This window comes from Sciurus vulgaris (genome assembly GCF_902686455.1).
Source record: "Sciurus vulgaris genome assembly, chromosome: 18".
In the NCBI taxonomy this organism is placed as follows: domain Eukaryota; kingdom Metazoa; phylum Chordata; class Mammalia; order Rodentia; family Sciuridae; genus Sciurus; species Sciurus vulgaris.
Genome location: NC_136479.1, coordinates 37,578,783 through 37,591,414, shown reverse-complemented (window position 1 = coordinate 37,591,414; position 12,632 = coordinate 37,578,783).

Sequence of the window (12,632 nt, the reverse complement as noted above, 5' to 3'; positions counted from 1 at the left end):
ACAGCGTGTCCCTGCTCCTCCTTGCAGTCTGGCAGGGATTGGGTTCCGAATCCTGCTCTGCTCTGTGCCTCAGCAGGGGCAGGGGCTGTGTGGGGTCCCAGGGATGGACGCTCACCCGACTCTGCTGCAGGGGTTCTCCGTGAGGCTGGGCGGGGCTGCGTCCTCAGCTCGGTCAGCCCCCAAAGCTGCAGAGGGCTTCATCTCGCAGGTCAGGAGCTCGCTTTGCATCTGGAGAGGCCTGGGCCAGTGGTGTAAAGAGCTCGTCCGTGTTGAGGGACAGCGTCCTCTGCCGACCCCTGGCCTACGGATCAGGCTGCAGTCAGGGGTGCTGGTCTAGAGGCGTCAGGCTCCCTCCTGGAAGGGTTCTGAGGCCTTAAAATCATGCAGTTACTCTCCCGATGCACAGCCTGGCTCGAGGTGCGAGGGCTTGCTTGGAGATGTCCGTAGGTCAGTCCAGTTCTGAGTGTCCTCCACCTCTGTTCAGGTCCCTGCAGACGAGATCCTGCACTCTCCAAGGGGAGGCCGCGCTGTCCCCAGTGTTAGCCGTCCCGCTTCTGAGTCCAGCCCTGTGCTGTCGGGTGAAGGTCCCAGGGAAGCTGGTGCCCGGCTCTCGGAGCAGAGCGAAGGCGCACGCAGGAGCCTCGGGGCAGGCGTTACACACGAGCACAGCCGCTAACAGGGACCCAAGTGCCAACTCGGGTGATCCCGACAGTGTGGCGGCATGAGTGGCAGTGTGAAATGGGTGAGAGAAGGTGAAGGCCGGGCGCGTTTAGGAGGGCCAGGCCTCACCCCAGCGAGGCAGGGAGGTGACGGAGACGTGTAGCCAGGTCACAGGGGCCAGGCGGGCCTTGGAGCCTGTCACAGGCTCTCTGCAGTGACTCGTGATCTCAATGGCCGCCTACAAGGTGGCTCCTGCCAGCCCTTCACTTTGCAGAAGATGCTGGAGCTCGGGAAGGTCAAGGGCTGCTGGGCCAGCTGGCTCTCCCCAGACCCTGGCGGCCAGGGCTCGGGCCTCAGGAGGGAAGGTGGGCCAGGGCCAGGCCGAGGCACTGGCCTGTGGGGCAGGGGTCTGAGGGGGCCGCCACCAGGGCCAGGCAGAGGCTGGGCAGGACAGAGAGCAGGCTGTGCCAGTGCAGCCTCTGCATCCTGCCTTGCCCCCACCGCGGTCTGACCTGGAGTCCCCTGTTCCTTATTTCAGTGACTCGCTGTTAGCCGAGGTCTCCGGAGACCTTCTCAGCCTCCCCAGCTCACCCAGTCACGTCATCACCCAGTCAGTTCTGGAGAAACTCTGCTTCCTCCAGCTTGATCAGGTCGCCAGAGGAGCAGCTGCGCTCTGATGAAAGAGTTCCTTGCCAATGACACCTGCCAAACATGCCACCATCACCTGCCCCTCACTCGCAGTTGGGCACATCTGTGCTGCTGCTCCTGGCTGGGACGCAGGAAGCTGCTCCACTCTGTCCCCATCCCTGTCTCCCCACACTCCCCCTGCCCACAGCATGTAGATCAGCAGACCCAGTGCACCCCCTCGTGCTCCTCAGCAAGAGGCTGGCTGCCTTGGCTCCTGCAGTGAAGGCCAAGCCCTGCGTCCTCCAGGATTTGGGTTCTCCCGCCTCTCTGCCGGTCTCCTACCATGGTCTGCTCCCTCCCTCCGTTCCTGCTTGCTGGGGAATTTTCCTTCCTTCCTTCTTTCTTCCCTCCCTCCCTCCCTCCCTCCCTTCCTTCCTTCCTTCCTTTCCGAAAATTTTCACATCAGGTACTTTATATTCAGTGAATGCACAGGTCTTAATGCATAGTTCTTTGAGTTTGGCAGCGAGCACACACACGCATGTCCATCGCCCCAGAAAGCTCCCTCATACCCCTTGCCTCACTGGGGGACTTCCCACTGTCTGTTCCTTGGTGCCGAGGTTTGGAGGTGCTTTGTTCCCCAAGGTTCGTGTGCTGGAACTTAGTCCAACGTATAGCAGTTGTAAGGGGGGAGGCCCTTTGAAAGGAGGGGCCTGGTGGAAGGTCATCAGGGGCCTCCACCATCAGGGATGGATTGCTGGTGTCTCACAGGAGTAGGTCAGCTCTTCTGTGACTGACTAGATCTTGCAAGCGCGGGATGCTGTGAGGTGAGGCTATCCCATGCCTTCAACCTTCTACAGATGGCTGGCTCTCTTTCTGCCTCTCTGCCATGTTGTCATACAGCCAGGAGCCCCTCACCAGCTGCTGGAATCATGCTGTTTGGACCTTTCAGCCTTCAGAATCATGAGCCAAAGGAATCTCTACTCTAAAGTTATCCCACCCCAGGTATTTTGTTATGGCAACACAGAATGGACCAAGACGCTTGGTTACACAAACTTTGTTCCTCTCTCAGGCCTTGACATTCATCGTTGCCTCTGCCTAGGGTGCCCTTCCCCGGATCTGCCCATGGAGGCCTTCCTCCCATGCCAGGGCCACCTGCTCTCTGCCCTAGATAAAGTTGCTTCTTCTGTTTTTTTTTAAATCACATTTTTCCCTTCACAGTTCTTATTACCAGCTAAAGTCCATTTTTACTTATGTCAGGGGCTATTAAATGCCTACTTAATGCTTATTCTCATCTCTTCTTTACTAACAAAACCTGATTTTTTTTTTTTTTTTTGGTCCAAAAATACATCCAACTGGGATTATATTTCCCTTTCAGTCTCCCTTGATTGTAGGAGTGTCCAGTACGTTTTATGTGTTACCCTTGGGTGAGGGCTTCAGGGAAAGCTCCTTAAGGGACCTGAGTCAGCTTGGAAGATCCCTCTTGCCTTTCCTCTTTCTCTTCCTTCTTGTTAGCAAGTGGATAAAATGAATGGAGCTGTGGTAGACATTTTGGAATATGAGGTGCTCTGGAAGCTGAGAGTTGCCTGCTATGTATGGTAGATCGGAAGGTAGGAGAAGTCTGGGTTCCTGATGGCATTGCAGAGTCACCCTATGAGTTCTGGACAACCAGTTCCAGGATGTAATTTATATGAGAGAAACTAGATGTGATCTGCCCAAAATGGCGTTATCTGGGTTTTCTGCTGTACTCAGCCCAACTGCCCCTAACTAATAAACTTATTCATAGTCTGTCTTCTTTGGCTGCAGTGTGACCTTTAAGGGCCCAAGGATATTGTCTTTGTCGTCACTACTAAATCTCTGGTACCTGTGCTCTTACTTGGCGTGTAGTGGGTGCTCAGCGTTGGTTGAAAGGGCATCGCAGGAGTGCACGCAGCGAGGGGCCTGGTGTGATATCACAGGCAGCAGAGCAGGCACGGCTGGGCTGATGCCATCATGCCAAGGTGCCTGTGCCCAGCACACTCCATTGTGGCCCGTGTGGGTCTGAGTGGCCTCTGGGTAGACTGTGTCCACCGTGGTTGCTTTGACCTTGAAGTGTCTTTGTCTTGAGCTCATCATGCTTCATGTTTCTGGGTGGTGGAGGAGCCTGGGGATCTGCGGTAGCGCTTTGGTGCTTCCGCCTGGAGGCCTGCGGGCCACTTGCCTTGCAGGTTGTTGGCCAAAGCCGGTCCCCAGCCGTGGCCCAGGCTGATTTCAGTGGGGCAGATGGAGGTCGCGGGGAGCAGCAGCAGTGCCTCCCACAGGACCCAGGCTGCCTCTGACTCCTTGTGGCAGGGCTGGCACGTCCCTGCCGGACCCAGCCGGGGACAGGAGCTGAGGTCAGCTGAGGACACCAGTCGGGCGGGGACAAAGGACACCACCAGCGCCCTGGCGCTTCCTGATGTTCCTCCCACTGTGGAGGGACAGCGTCGGCCGGGGACCAGCCTGTGGCTCAGGGCACTGTGAGCCCAGGCCTCGGGGCACCACCGGAGCGTCCTGCTTGCCTCTGTCGCTGGGTCCCGTCCCCAGCAGGGCCTTAGACAGCCCGGTTCGAACCTGGAGCCTGTGGCCACGCCGCTGGTGCCCAGACGCAAGGCCCTGGCCCAGCACTTCGGGGTCTGGATTAAATCACGCACAGACTGGGCCTGATGCACTAGTTTGATAAAATAACTCACCACCGATTTGCATTTTAATGGAGGCGCTGTGCTCCGAGCAGAGGGGCTGTAATTTCAGGCACCCTGGTAAGCAGGTTGGGAAAATATTTTTCTCCAGAGGAGCCTTTTAGTGCTCCTTAAATCTCATCACACTGCAGACAGAGCGGGCATCCCTGGGCCTATGTCTGTCACCTTCCCAGCTGGAGATCTCCCCGGGTGAGGTGAGGTGGTGGCAGCGCAGGCCCTGTTCCATTAAGCGCCTTGGCGGGAGAAGAAAGGGGACTTACTCAGCAGAGATGGACTCAGGTGCGTGGAGGAAAACAAATAAGCCACCTGCTCCCGCGTCCCCGGCCACGCCGTTAGCACTCCCCACGCGGCGCCGCGTCTTTCCATGAAAGACAACGCGGCTCTCCGAGCAGTGGTGCAAACAGCTTGGTTTCTTCCCTACTGCTTGACATTTTCCATGCTTGTTGCTGAATCTTTGACAGGAGCATTAGCTGGGCTGAAGAATAATAGTGTTGTAAGAAAGCTGATAATGGCCCAGAAAAAAAGTATGTATAATACATACCTTGACATTGAATCGCTGAATACTTTAATAAGTAATGCACACAAGCAGAGGCCTTTTGTGTTGACATGAAATGTAAGCTCTACCTTTCTTCTCGTCGAGAAGCGCAAAGAACGGGAAAGGAAAATAGATGGAAAAAATTCAAATATTTTCCTTTGGGGACTTTGATGTGCCAATGTGCTACCCACCAGTCAGTTCTTTTTAATTTCCTTAAGTGTTAGAGAGAGAGAGAGAGAGAGGAGAGAGAGACAGAGAGAGACAGGAGATGGAGTGTGCGTTGAATTTCTTAATGTTTTCCAGAAACCACTTCCAGATGTGCGCATCTTATTCCAGCACGGCCTCTGGAATCCCTGGGGGCTTGATAGGCTTATCTGTAGAAAGACCATTGAAGTCACAGCAGCGAAGACCCCAGTGCCAGGATGGGCCCTTGGGACCTGCCTGAGGCTTGCACTGGGTGGAAGCCCTTGGGTGGGACCCACAACACGGGCGGAGTCTCCAGGGTGCGGAGCCGATCAGAGAACGGCTGAGCGTGAAGCAGGTTTTCGGGCCTCGTGTGATTTTTTTTTCTGACTTAGATTTTTGGAAAAGAAATCCTTGTACATTTCCATTGTAAAGACTCCCCTGCTAGAGTGTCGGATCACAAACTCGCCCTTGCATTCCTTTATCTCGCTTTCAGGCTCTCTCTACAAAAGTCCTTACTGCTCCCACCTCCTTCTTCCCAGCCCCTCCCTGCCTTCAGGCGGTTCAAGGTTCCCTGGCCACAGCGATTTCCTTGGTGTGGAACTCCAAACATGCCTTGTGGCCTCCTGCAGGTTAATCTTGGTCCTGACCAGAAACAGATTTGTTGAGATGAATATTTGGCTGTGGCTGGTAGGAAACAAGGCCCGCCTGTGGCTGGGACAGTGAAGATTCCTGATACGGATTCTCAGTTTTATCATATAACAGAAAGGCTGTTGAGGCTGTGGCCCCCTAATGCCAGGGAGTTCCAGGCTCTTTCTCCCGTGCTACTTCGCTGACTCTGGGTGTGAGTATTCAGGTTTCATACTTAACGCCTCTTGGATACCAAATGGCTGCTGTAGCCCTGTGCCTTCCGGGAAGGAAGCTGGGATTCTCTCTCTTTCTTTTTTTTTTTTCAAGGAAGGAATAATGATTTCCCAAAAGTGAAGCAATGGTCTGACTGTCAAGTCTCATTGTCTGGTGGTAGATCTCGTGGCTGTCTCTAGATGCAGGCGGGCTTCAAAAGGTAGCATTTCGTACAGGGAAAGGATGGTCGCAATTAGACTCGCCACAGTCCATTGCTGACGCACTTTGTCAGGGTACACGCATCAGAGGGATACGTTCCAAACCCAAATTCTAACTCTGAAGACTTTATACATTTGTCTTTTAGCAGACTTGTTCAGAAATTGGTAGAAAGTTCTTGGGATGGCGGGAGAGGGAGACATATGAGCAGACCACTGTAATACAGGGTGACAATCCCAACATGCAATGATTGTGTGGAGGGCAGCGGTAGCTTGGGGAAAGGGGTTGGCTTCTCCTGGGGTGGGTGGGAGAGTGCCTTATACACAGATGTGACTTCTGAGTTGAGTCCGTGGGGAGTACAGTAGAAACCTGGAAAGCAAACAAAGAAGACAGACGCTCTGTGTCTGTGCAAGTCACACGTGCAAAGGCCCAGGGGCATGAGGCAGCTGGTGTGCTGGGGGGACTCCCTGCGTGAGACAGGCATGACTGAGGACTGTGGATGCCAGTGCAGTGGAGGGCAGCTCGGGAACACGCTGATGTGCTGCGTTAGGACCTTCAGGCCTCATTCACAGGCTGGGAGGTGCTGAAGACTTTCCAGGGGGGCCCTTGTAGGAGGAGCTCCTGAGGGCGGAGCTGGGTCAGGCACTGCCATAAGACAGTTCTCGAGATGCTCTTCCGGGGTGGGAAGTCAAGCTGACAGGGGCCCGAGGCCGACTGAGAGAGAGAGGGGAGAATTGGGACCCAGGTCCCTGTTTCACAGGCCGGGAACAGAGCGACAGGATTTCTGGTTTGTTCTGTGGGGGGCAATGTGTTCAAGTGACCCGAGGTGTCTGAGAGACACGGGCTGGAGTTTCTGCAGCCAAGGGAGGCTCCTCTGGGGCCTGGTTAGAACGTCATTGCTTCTGTGCTACTGGACCCATCTCCTGGTGGAGGAAGGAGAACCCCAGCCATAACCCAGGAATCCCTGGTGTTGGAGGAGTAGTCTGTCAGCTTTTGTCACGGAACAAGCTACTCTGAACACTGCTGTAAAATAACAGGCACTTGCTGTTTCTCTTTGCTCTGTGGTATGGCTGGAGCGTCCTCACAGCTCCCAGGGGCTGTCCCTGTGGGGACGCGTCCTCCTGGCTCTGCCGAGGTGGGTGTTCGTCATGGGGCACTGCCCACTGCTGCCTGGAGGAGGGTCCTTCAGCAGCAGCTGAGAGGGCCGCGTGTGGGACGGTGGCCCCGTGTCAGCTCCTGGGATGGTGGCCCTCACCGAAGCCCATCTCGTGGTCCCCTCTGTGGGTGGAAGGCCTCGGCCGACATCCGGCGCTCAGCTGCCTGGTCTTCCTCCAGGACTCACCAGCGTGCTGCGAAGGAGGGACAGCAGTGTTGACTTTGGCTTCTGGTGGTGGGCAGCAGAGGCCACTGGGCGACAGAGAGGATGGAAGATGATGATGATGATGATTATTATTATTGGTGCTGGGGATCGAACCCAGGGCCTTGTGCTTACGAGGCAAGCACTCTACCCACTGAGCTATCTCCCCAGCCCCTGGAAGATTATTTTTACAGCCATGTGTCCATTGTGCTGAAAGGGACACAGACCAGGGAAAGGGAGAAAAAACCCCGAACACTTCATGAGTCTCATTCACTGAGCGGCTCAGCGAGATCCAGAACCAGCGCCTTCTCCTACCCTGGCGCGGCCCCCACCTGTCCTCAGACTCTTACATGAGCTAAGAACCCTGTGCTGCGACCCAGATAACCCTACGGGCGGAGGAGGCTGAGGCAGCCTGTGCGGAGGGAGATGAGTGGCGATGCCGTGTACTTGGCCTCGGGTCCTGATTGGGAGGAGGCTTGCTAGGGAAGCCGCTTCCTGCTGTTAGCGCACTCTGGGGGGACTTGCAGTTTGAGGCTCGCCTTTGAAAGGAGTTTGTTGTTCCTCATGAAGTCTTTGTGCGGCCCATTCTTTCTGCAAATGGTGACTTCTGCCTTGAGGCTGTTTTCCAGAGGGCAGCCTGGAGCAGGTGCCTGGGGCATCCTCACCCCCTCTGGAATTGTTGTGGGTTTTCATTGCATAAGTGGTGAACCGTGTGAGGCTCATCAGGAGACCGGGGGGAACCCTTCCCCTTGCCGACTCCTTTATGGGCTTGGAAATGCGGGGCCTGGATTAGGTGATGTGTAACTTGACATCCACCTTCAGGAGGTCATTGTCCCTGATCTGTACCTCTTGCTTGAGAGGTCACAGAGGCCAAGGCTCTGGTGAGCTTGCTGTGCAGTTTTGTGTGGTCCTGGCCTCCACAGCCTCTCTGATCTCATTTCCTGCCTCTCCCCTTCATGGCTGTGATATGGCACCAGCTTTGTCCCAAGGACCCAGGTCTCCCTTGCCACCAAGCTGGCACACGAGTTCCTTCTCCTGGAAGCCTCTTCTCCCTGGGGAGCCTCTTGTCTCGCAGGGTCAGTCCCTGCTCAGGCCTCAGCCGTGCCAGCTGCTGTGACCTCATCCACAGGCCGCCAGCCCACTCAGGTGCCGACGGTGAGGGAGCTCCCGCTCTGCCCTCCGGTGTCCCGTTCTCTTCCCGGGGAGGCTGTATTGCAGAGGCTTGGCTCGGCCTCTGTCTGGCTCCCTAGCAGTGCTTGGTACTTGAGTGAGATGCTGGACTGCTGCCCCATCCCATCCTACACGGCTTCCCTGGACACCGCTGACCTCCCCTCACAGTTCCAGGAGAAGGGACTGTCACTGCCACTGCCTCTCGAACCCTGGGGGTGACATGCGTGGGTGTGGCGGAGAGGGAAGCGGCCTTCATCTTCTGGGTGGCATTACTGAGCTCCAGCCCGTCCCAGATCCCCTCCCTCAGTGTGCACTGAGTTCTGGATTATGGTGAGCAAGGTTCTCAGAACTGGGGTGTGTCGGGTCCTCTGCCACGTCCTGCAAGGAGGATGTTGGCAGTTTTTCTGTCTCTTACCCAGAAAACTTATACTCAGTAAACACACGAGAGCCAACGCTCTTTATGTGAGGGGGCCTGACGGTCCGGCCATACCAGCTCTGGCCTCTACAATAACCAAGTGACCCAACTCTCCTTTATTTATAATATGCAGGTAAAGCGGGCAAGGACGGGGAGGAACTTCTCCTGTGATGGACAGGATAGGGTGGAGCTAGGGGAGCATCCCCTTAGAGGGAAAATTCCAGAAGGAGACAGGGAACCACTCCCACACAGCGCCACCTACTTCCCCGCAGTTCCTAGGAGCCAGGCCCCTGGGTCCCACGGTTCAACCTCGTCTGGTTCTGCTAAGGAGGATGGCTTCCCACAGGGTGTGTCAGTGTTTGCAGAGAACCATCAAGTGCTGCTCCAGTCTCTCACTTCAGATGGGCCTGGGAGTAATTTACCCAGGGCGTGTGCCAGATGGACTGCGGGAAGGGAAGCTGGGGCGGGGGGTGACACAGAAGGGGTGTCACAGGGGTGCCTCAGAAGTCAAAGGGAGCTTCCAGGCCCGGGCGACTGGGAGGGTAGGTGGAGGGTCATGAAATTCTGGGGAAAGATGGTACGTATTTGATCGTGCTGGACTCAAATGGGAGTCCGGCAGATGGTCAGGAGCGTGGGCTTTGGGGAGAAAAAGGCCAGGATCTTTTGAGAATGACTGGGCTTACTGAGGCTAAGGGGGTGGGGTCGCCAGGAGAGGTCATAGAGGAAGGAGAGAAACTGGTCTGTGGCGGTTGCTCAGTGGCATGAGGCCCAGGTTCCCTCCCCAGCACCACACAAAACTGGTTTAGGTATGTTAAAGAATGTGTCGCGCTAAACAAATAAACAAAGAGAAGGAGGAAGCTGTCAAATGCTTGCATCAGCCTGGCTGGGGTTACTGTGACAAAATGCCCCAGCCTGGGAACCTGTACAGAGGTTACTTGGCTCCTGATTCTGGTGACTGGAGGATCCCAGAGCTGGGCACCAGAGTGCTGGGGAGGGCCCCCTGGCTGCATCACAGCGGAAAGGGACAGGACTGAAAGGTGCTGAGCACATGCATAATTGCGAGAACTCCCTCTGTAGACACCTGCAGCTTCAGGGAGACCAGCATTCTTCCATTCCCCTGGGTTGAGCCCTGACTTCCTTGAGGTCCCGCCTCCTAAAGGCTCCACCCACTCACCCCTGTCCCGCTGGGGACGAAGCTTCTCCTTGCATGAAGCCACAGCAGGACCGTGAGGGACCTCTGTTCTGACTGGAGCCAGAGGGAGGGTGAGCGGGGTTGGAGCCCCAGAAGAGCATGAGACCCATGGAGGAGGATTCGTGGAGAGCTCGCTTGGAGACCCCGAAAGAGACTCACATCTTAAGTGAGAAGCAGAATCGAGGGGTCCCTCCTTGCAGCAGAGTATCTAGGGCCGCGTGGCAGAGAGGGGCTCCCACCCAGCCCGGCTGCTCTGCTGAGTCAGCTCAGACAATCAGCCAGGACGACTCCGCACAGAAGTGAGGAGAATCTCAATACCATGCCGATGATCAATGGGAGCGTCAGATGACAGAATCACGGGGTAGAGTAGACTTCCTGGCTGCTTCCCCACCCCAAGAGGGAAAGGTGTACTCCTGGTTTTCCAAGTGCAGTAACTGGGCCCGGATGGGATGACCCCCATCCGTAGGCTTCGTTATTTGTTTTTGTTTTTTTTAATCAGCAATCAGTACTCAGAAAGCACCTTAGCAATTCTTGCTTATTTATGGCGGTGAAATACACCTAAATTAAGTGTATTCATGGTATTTTATGATCACTGCCATTATCCCTTTCCAGAACCGTATCCTCATCCCCAGTAGAACCTCGGTACCCAGTGCACATCGGCTCCCTGTCCCCCCGCCCAGCCCCCCCGGTGCAGGGCCACATAATACTTGTCTTTTTGTGTCTGGTTTCTTTCACTTAGCATGTCCTTAGGAATTCTCCACAGCACTCTGGAATTTGGCTGCCCCAATGTTTTGGATACAGATTTCTGCAGTATGTGACATAATTCCTCAATTATTTTCTCAGAAGCTTTTGCTCAGTCCTTTTTGAAATCGTGAAGGAAATTTCTCTCCCAAGAAGCCATTTTGCACACTTCTGGTACGACTCCCAGGAGCGACAGTGGTGAGTCCTGGTGGTGGCTAACCACTGCCCAGGCCTTCCCCGGAGGAGCCGTGGCTGAAGGAGGTACTGACCCGCCACGGAGGGTCCAGGCACGTGGCGGCCCTTGGAAATCCTTCGCTGTGCAAAAGGATGCCTGGGCTTCCTCGTCCGGAGTGGTTATGACCCCGTGGTGTGAACACTCGTCCCATGTCAAAATATCCCTTTGCTTTAATGGCTATAATACACATTTTTTCAGATTTTTGTTGTTAGATTCATTAGACTTAAAATTACTCTGTCAAATTGCTATAGAAATTTCTAAATCCTTAGCCCCAGTTTTTGTAATTATTTTGCTGTGGCCCAGAGCAGACAGTGCTTGGACTGCAACGTAAGTCGCCCTATTAGGGACTCCACCCTGGGAGGGTCCTTGGAAGTTCACTTTGACTGATCTTTCCCCATTCCCAGTGTTGAGGATCGAACCCAGCGCCTGGTGCATGGCAGGCAAGCTCTCCACCGCTGGGCCAAGTCCCCCAGCCTTTACTTTAATAGTATTTTTTTTGAAAGGTTTGCTTTCTCCAAACAGTGTTTCCTTTCACAGACTCTGTCCCTGCATACCAGGGAGGAGTCTGAGTTGTCTGGACAGATCTCTGTTACCCTAGAGGCCGGTCTAGGAGGCTCTTTTCCAGTTGTGCATCCTCTTGGTGTCAGGAGGGCTGGTGTGTAGCCATGTGAAGTCACGGGCTGGGGTCCTCCTGTGGGCCTTTACAGCTGTTGGCCTGCCTTCCTCAGGGTCTGCTGCAGACTCGGGGCACTCCGTCCCTGGCAAGTCACCAGCCCGCCACCTGCGATCCTCCAGCTCAAGTTGCTGAGCTAAGCGCTGCAGCCCTGCAGCAGATGCGCCAGATCCCACCTGTCCTGGTGGGGTCCTAATGACAGTGTTTGGGTCCCTGAGCCGTCCCTGCCACACACACGTCTACGGTGATCTGCAAATGAGTGCAATAACGAGTCTTGGTGAAGCCAGACTCCGACGACATCTCATCGAGGCCTCGACTGAGCTCCGCAGGTGGGCGGCATTTTAGTGCAGAGCTGTCCGTGTCCATGGGTTATGTGTCTGTGGATTCAACCAACCAGGGACCGAAAACACTGAGGAAAAATGTGAGTCTGCATTGCACGTGAACAGATTTTTCTGCTACACTCCCTAAACAATACCCTCTAGCAACTATTTGCACAGCCTTGACATTGTATTAGGTGTCACAAGCCATCTAGAGATGATTTAAAGTATGTTGAAAGATGTTCATGTACTGAGCCACTGTAGGAACCCGAGCATCTGTCGATTTTGGTGTCCGTGAGGGTGGGTCCCAGAACCAATCCCCAAGGGATACTGAGGGATGCCTGCACTTCTACATAGAAGGTCATGATTAAAAATTTAAAAATATGCCCTCTTGGCTTGTGACCACAGGATGAAGACTGAGGGACCACAAACCCCTCAGCACAGCAGGGGGCCGGGTGTGCAGCATACAAAACCTGGGCGTGGCAGTGTAGACCTGGGTGCAACTCCCGCTCGTCCATGTGTGAGTGACGTGAGCTTGGGCGAGCACGGGGTCTCTGCGAGCTCGTGGATTAGAGAGATTGGGTGTGGTGGGTGAGAGCATGTTCAGCGTCGGTGCCTGGCCGAGAGCAGGCAGCTGCACTTTGGTTGGCTTCTTTGTGATTTCTCTGCTGTGGTCCAGAAAGCTGCTTTTAAATACTCGGGTTATAGGTGGGAAGCCAGTCAATTGCTTCACAGTGGTGGTTGATAACAGATT